The sequence below is a fragment of the Oryctolagus cuniculus genome, chromosome X (genome assembly GCF_051225735.1).
Source record: "Oryctolagus cuniculus isolate XC-2025 breed Fujian yellow rabbit chromosome X, ASM5122573v1, whole genome shotgun sequence".
NCBI lineage: Eukaryota > Metazoa > Chordata > Mammalia > Lagomorpha > Leporidae > Oryctolagus > Oryctolagus cuniculus.
The window spans coordinates 125,758,068-125,764,067 of record NC_142888.1 but is presented as its reverse complement, the minus strand read 5'-3'; the positions used below and the strand labels follow the sequence as shown (position 1 = coordinate 125,764,067).

Below are 6,000 nucleotides of genomic sequence, written 5' to 3'. Positions count from 1 at the left end.
ATCAGAAGTGGAGCAGCCGGGACTCGAGGTGGCACCATATGGGCTGCAGGCACTGCAGGTGGCAGCTTTACCTGGTACACCACAGCACTGCCTCCCCTCCCCCTTTTCCATGCTGCTATGCTAAGCCTTTCTCAGAGAGGCATTCTTTAGCCTGACAACAGCACTTCAAGTTAATATCTAATTTAATCATCACAACAGCTGTATGAAACAAGGTAGCTTTCCCATTTTAGAGATTAAGAAGTAGAGACTCAGAGGGGTCCCATAGTAGTCAAATTCACATTCTATTCCTGCAAAGTCAGAGTTTCCCCCACTACTCTGTGTAATATTTTCTATTATTGTTTGCAAACAATAGAAACCAGTTCAGGATGATTTACTTAGAGAAATAATTTAATATTACTGTTGGCTAGCTTACAGAATCTCCAGGAATGCTGCAAAGTCAGTCTCATGACTAAATATCTTTAAGCAATGCTCAAAATCAGACTGCAAAAGGACGCTACTAAATGCTGTAGTGTGGATCACTGATGGTGGATCCCTGGAGGAAGGATGCTCTCATTAGCACAGCTATTCCCACTCTCCCAGGAATCTGATTGTGCTGTAGCTATGACTGACTCACAATTGTCCTCTCCTTGTACTACTTCTACATCAAAATCCCAGCACCTGTTTAGTGAAGTATTGGTCTAAACCCGGGTTTCTCAAGCATCACTATGCAATGAAACCACATGTGAAGCCTCCCACCACCCCACCCTCCCCACATGAGAAATTCATCTCAGAAATGATTCTTATTTTCTGATTAAATTGATTTGGGGTGAGGTCCAGGAGTTCTAGTTTTAAGAACTCCTCTAGTGAATCTCATGTGCACTCAAGGTCACAGGCCAATGTTTGGTTAACAAGCTTCTTTAATAATAAGACTTTCCTGGGTACTTACAAAGGTAAACCATTCTGCAGCCTAACAATCTCTGGGCCTGTGTAGCCAATAACAAGAATCTCAGGTGAGTCTTCTCATCAAGGAAGTCAAGAAAGCACTCATTTAGGATAGATGCCTACATTTCAGCAGTAAGGAAGGCTGGTAAAGAAAGTTGGTAGCATTTTCACCTTCTGTTACAAAGAAGTGATCCCTGACTCCCACCAAGACACATGAGGTAAGAATTCCCCATATCTTGGAAAGGAGTTCATATTCTGAGCTGCTAAAAAATGACCAATAACCAGGCCGGCGCCGCGGCTCACTAGGCTAATCCTCCGCCTAGCGGCGCCGGCACACCGGGTTCTAGGCCCGGTCGGGGCGCCGGATTCTGTCCCGGTTGCCCCTCTTCCAGGCCAGCCCTCTGCTGTGGCCAGGGAGTGCAGTAGAGGATGGCCCAGGTGCTTGGGCCCTGCACCCCATGGGAGACCAGGAAAAGCACCTGGCTCCTGGCTCCTGCCATCGGATCAGCGCGGTGCGCTGGCCGCGGCGGCCATTGGAGGGTGAACCAATGGCAAAAGGAAGACCTTTCTCTCTGTCTCTCTCTCTCACTGTCCACTCTGCCTGTCAAAAAAAAAAAAAAAGATGACTGATAACCGTTACATTTTCACTTGGCTTCACTATTGACACCGACATTTCTTTATATGGGTTGTGGATGTTTTATTTCCAGAAGAGTTATTTAACTTTGACTAAAAAAATTATGTGACACAGTAGCATGCATACTTTCCAAGAAAGCCATATTACCACCGCTTCTTAAATTAATCATTGTCTGTACACATGAGAAAAAGGAGAGGGTGCTTGACCTGAATTGGTGATTAGAGAGACTATGGATGAGCTCTTGAATGCTAAACTGGTTCTGATTTTATGTAGAAAGAAGCTGAACCAGAATTTTGTCCACAAGATAAACGAGAACATAAACATGATAAAGGCTTGAATATTGCTAAGATAATTAGCATGAAAATATACTGCAGTTGTCTCCTCAGTATTGCTGTGTCTGGATTATGAATGATATTTAGGAATTAAAATACCTTAGAGTATTGCATTATTTAAAAATGGTTCCTTTGGGAATATGATATCTTCCTTTACTTGGGGTTTGATTTATTTTTCTTGAGCTTTCAGAAGTAGCTTTTTTACAGAATGCAGTCTGTACCTCTCTAACCAAGTGTACTAATTCCTTACATAAAGTGTAAGCCAATGTAAAACACTTCAGTTTCTACTGTATCTAAACATCAATGTGTGCTCCCTCACCCAGCAAGAAAATGCTCCTCATCCCAATTGCCAAATAACTTTCTTCTACAGTGACATATTTAGGAAGAAAGATATCCCAGATATTCTTGTACAATCACCTGCATCAATCTTTGAGTGATGAAGATAGCCCTATGAATGTAAGAGTCACAGGAAGTTACCCAAACTGAAAGTTTGGTAACAATGATAAGGATATGCTACTCAACTTTTTCTATTACCAGGGAAGGAAGTAACAATAGTTCACATTACAACTCAAATACTCAGAACTGTATGTTCAACGTCAATGAGCTTACCATGATACCATTTGTTGAAATCCTCAGTAACTTTTATAGCATGTCATTCAGAACTTGCTGATTAGGGACTGTGATGAAATTCTCGGAAGAACAGATTTGATTGCCATGACACTTTTTCACCTATTTAAAAGAAAAGCCAATTTTTGTGTGTACTAAGTAAGGAAAAGTTCTTTGATCAGAATAATGTAGTCTTTTTGGTTTCAAAACACAGTTTAATGAAATAGTGATCTCTTGACCTGTAGATGAGGTGAGGCTTGGCTACTAATCAAAACATCTATGCATATCTAAGACTGAGCAACCAGAGTTGTGGCAAATCACAGTACCATTTGTTTCATGCTATTTGGCTGGGGCCTAGTGATTAGTGATGTCAGCTGAGGGGGCAGTCTCAGGTTCCAGGGATCAAGCAAACTAGGATGATTACTATTACTGCTACTAAAATGAATTAATTGGAAAGGGGGAAGAGATATGAGTTTTTTAGTCTAAAGGTATGTTTAGGCACTGCAGTCACCTAGTAGTAGAAGCTTTGAGGAGTCCATCATAATAAAATCTCTCCTAGGAATCTGCTGCAGCTTTACTTCATCCCTCCATGCTTAGCAACAAGGAGCACTTTTACAAGAGCTACTGTCATACTTGCATTCTTCTTGGAAACAACAGGATTTAGGCAGTAATCTGTTTCTAATGCTTCATTTTAATTGGTAATTTATAAAATGATTATGTACAGATACAACATGAGTTTAAAACATCATTAAGTAACTTTTGGACCAGACTTAGGTCAATGCTTTCTCTGTAAAGGGGTAGATAGCAAATATTTTAGACTTCGGGCGATATATGGTCTGTCACCATTACTCAACTTGGATGTTGTAGTGTAAAAATAGCCATTGCCAGTATGTAAATGAAGTATGCAGCTATGATCCAATAAAACTTTATTAAAATAAGCACAAACTCTGCAGTCATAATGATATTGATCTAAGACATCTGTGAGCTTTTGCAAGTTGGTTCAGCTTTTTGTTTGAGAGAGAGAGAAACACATTTCCAACTCCTGGTTCACACAAGTAGGAGAGGGCCAGGCCAAGGCCAGGAACTCAATTCTAGTCTCCCACATCATTGGCAGGAATCAATTTGCTTGAGCCATCACCACTATCTTTCACTCCCACTTCACCTTTTTAAGCCCTAGTTTCTGCAGCTCTAAAGCAGCATTGTCTATTTAGAGAAAAATTGTAAGAAAATATGGTTAAAATAATATTAGTAATTATTGCCATCTGTTGAGCACTAAGTTCTAAACATTGTTATTTTACTTCCATTCATCATCTAGTTGCATCCTCAGGCAGAAAGTAAGAAAGATTCAATTTGATATATCTATGAGTGTTACCACTACCAATCTTCAAAATTATGGATCATTTCTGAGCAATTGCTTTGCACCAACACTGTGGTAATTGTTTTAAATGAATTATTTCACTTATTCCTTACAACAACATGGAAGGCAATTGCTGTTATTAACTCCATCTTGCAAACGCTAAAGTCAGAGGATGCCACTATTTAGGTGCAGCATGTATCTTCAGGAAGTAGAAGCAAGATAGATTAGCACTACTGAATGAATGTAGACATCCGATTCTCCTGTTTTCTTCTAAAAGTGTTTCCTCTTGAAATTCAATTGTAATAGGAGTGTGTTCTCACCTCCACTTCCCTCCCTCAATCTCTGTCTCGCTTCATTATTGTGTCTAGTGGTTTTCTTTTTTTTTTTTTTATCTTTTATTTAATGAATATAAATTTCCAAAGTACGTCTCATGGGTTACAATGGCTTTCCCCCCCATACCGTCCCTCCCACCCACCACCCTCCCCTTTCCCACTCCCTCTCCCCTTCCATTCACATCAAGATTCATTTTCGATTATCTTAGTATACAGAAGATCAGCTTATTATACCTTAAGTAAGGATTTCAACAGTTTGTTCCCACACAGAAACATAAAGTGAAAAATAATAGATGATTTTTTTTAAATGATGATGAAATCAGATCAGACCTATTGTCATGTTTAATCCCAGTGAGAGTCAAGTTGGGAATTGATAGTTTCTTTTTTTTTTTTTTTAACAGAAGATCAGTTTAGTGTACATTAAGTAAAGATTTCAACAGTTTGCACCCCCATAGAAACACAAAGTGAAATATACTGTTTGAGTACTCGTTATAGCATTAAGCCTCAGTGTACAGCACATTAAGGACAGAGATCCTACATGAGGAGTAAGTGCACAGTGACTCCTGTTGTTGACTTTACCAATTGACACTCCTGTTTATGGCATCAGTAATCTCCCTATGCACCAGTCATGAGTTTCCAAGGCTATGGAAGCCCCTTGAGTTCTCCGACTCTTATCTTGTTTAGACAAGGTCATAGTCAAAGTGGAGGTTCTCTCCTCCCTTCAGAGAAAGGCACCTCCCTCTTTGAAGACCTGTTCTTTCCACTGGGATCTCACTCACAGAGATCTTTTTGCCAGAGTGTCTTGGCTTTCCATGCCTGAAATACTCTCATGGGCTTTTCAGCCAGATCCGAGTGCCTTTAGGGCTGAATCTGAGGCCAGAGTGCTATTTAGGACATCCGCCATTCTATGAGTCTGCTGAGTATCTCACTTCCCATGTTGGATCACTCTCCCCTTTATTTATTCTATCGGTTAGTGTTAGCAGATACTAGACTTGTTTATGTGCTCCCTTTGACTCTTAGTCCTTTCATTATGATCAATTGTGAACTGAAATTGATCACTTGGAATAGTGAGATGGCATTGGCACATGCCACCTTGATGGGATTGAATTGGAATCCCCTAGTATGTTTCCAACTCTACCAATTGGGGCAAGTCAGCCCGAGCATGCCCCAAATTATACATCTCTTCCCTCTCTTATACCCACTTTTATGTTTAACAGGGATCACATTTCAGTTAATTTTCAACCCTTAAGAATAACTGTGTGATAATTACAGAATTAAACCAGTCATATTAAGTAGAACAGACAAAAGAAAAATACTATGAGGGATAATGTATTAAGTTGTCCATTAGCAGTCAGGGCTATGCTGATCAAGTCACCATTTCTCATAGTGTCCATTTCACTTCAGGAGGTTTCCTTTTTGGTGTTCAGTCAGTTGTCACCAATCAGGGAGAACATATGGTATTTGTCCCTTTGGGACTGGCTTACTTCACTCAGCATGATGTGTTCCAGATTCCTCCATTTTGTTGCAAATGACTGGATTTCGTTGTTTCTTACTGCGGTATAGTATTCTAAAGAGTACATATCCCATAATTTCTTTATCTAGTCTACCATTGATGGGCATTTAGGTTGGTTCCAGGTCTTGGCTATTGTGAATTGTGCTGCAATAAACATTAGGGTGCAGACCGCTTTTTTGTTTATCAATTTAAACTCCTTTGGGTAAATTCCAAGGAGTGGGATGGCTGGGTCGAACGGTAGGGTTATATTCAGGTTTCTGAGGAATCTCCAGACTGATTTCCATAGTGGCTTGACCAGTTTGCAT

The 6,000-nt window shown here is 40.1% G+C and overlaps 1 long non-coding RNA gene across 1 annotated transcript in view; it reads left to right on the top strand.

Moving 5' to 3' along the window:
• Positions 1-982: 982 nt before the first annotated feature.
• Positions 983-6,000, top strand: part of LOC149119746 (uncharacterized) — a 144,670-nt gene continuing 139,652 nt past the window's right edge. The window contains exon 1 of the long non-coding RNA XR_016228338.1: positions 983-1,139. This is a non-coding gene — a long non-coding RNA (uncharacterized LOC149119746). The remainder of the gene's footprint in view (positions 1,140-6,000) is intronic.